Raw genomic sequence first — 1,019 nt, 5'->3', positions numbered from 1 at the left:
GGCTAACAAAAACATTATAATGCAACGACACTTACATCGTCATCGCATCTCGTGCACCGCTGATAAGGCTGCCTCTTTAACGCACAACTAATGCAGCATTTTTGCATTTGAATTTTTATTTTAAATTCGACGAATATTCGAAGAAAAAAAAACATATTTAACAGCCCTACACTATATGAAAGCCCATTTCTGCCACGGCCTAAAAAAATAAAATGGGTAATTGTGACTTTTCATCGCACAATTCTGTCTTGCGAGAACTAAACTCCCGAGTTATAAAGTCAATTTTTAAAGAAAATCAAGTCAGCTCACAGTTCTGATATTTTCTTACAATTGCAAGTTTAATAACCCTGCTCAGATCTGTGCATGATTATTTGCAATGACACAGAATGTTAAAAGAGTTCAAAAGAGAGGTGTGACCGTGAATGTAGTGACAGAGAGGTTAGTCAAACTAAGTGTAATTAACTTAAGAACAGAGGCTTTATATAATTACTGTAGATCCAAACACTCTACCGTAGGGTTTATAGACACACGCCCGACTGCTCTTACTATCAGCTTATCCCTCTGAGCAGCGAGACTGTATTTTGAAGTCCTAATGACGAGCACAGCTTCATTACCTTGATCTGAGAGTCTTCTAGCCGCCGGAATGAAGCTCTGCCATCAGGACCAGCCGTAATATTCCCCAGATCTTACATGCTAGAGACCAGACAGAGACACAGCATTACTGCAGACCACCTCCAATCATCTTTACCCACAACACCTTCGTTTCAATGTCAGTGATAGTCAAAAAGGCTAAAACTTACCCAAACAAAATAAAGCAAAAAAGGAATAAAAAATTACAAAATTCTGTTAAATAATAAATAAATGTAATATAAATATAATTATAAACATGAATAAAGAATGCATTCATTATTAATAAATACATTATATATGTAAAAAAATAAAATAAAAAATATTTAATAATATTAATTAATTAAATGTATATGATATAAAATAATTTATTTAAAATAATTTAATGTATT

General features: G+C 33.1%; 1 protein-coding gene across 1 annotated transcript in view; it reads right to left on the bottom strand.

Annotated features, from left to right (window-relative positions):
* Positions 1 to 1,019, bottom strand: part of LOC107696727 (copper chaperone for superoxide dismutase-like) — a 6,297-nt gene that overhangs the window by 2,233 nt on the left and 3,045 nt on the right. Inside the window, exon 2 of the transcript XR_001635118.1 lies at positions 615 to 693. The gene's annotated coding sequence lies outside the window, so the exon portion shown is untranslated. The remainder of the gene's footprint in view (positions 1 to 614; positions 694 to 1,019) is intronic.

Source organism: Sinocyclocheilus anshuiensis, unplaced genomic scaffold (assembly GCF_001515605.1).
Source record: "Sinocyclocheilus anshuiensis isolate Anshui unplaced genomic scaffold, SAMN03320099.WGS_v1.1 scaffold1091, whole genome shotgun sequence".
Classification (NCBI taxonomy): domain Eukaryota; kingdom Metazoa; phylum Chordata; class Actinopteri; order Cypriniformes; family Cyprinidae; genus Sinocyclocheilus; species Sinocyclocheilus anshuiensis.
Note: the sequence above shows the minus strand (reverse complement) of the source record. Positions and strands in the feature narration are given on the sequence as shown.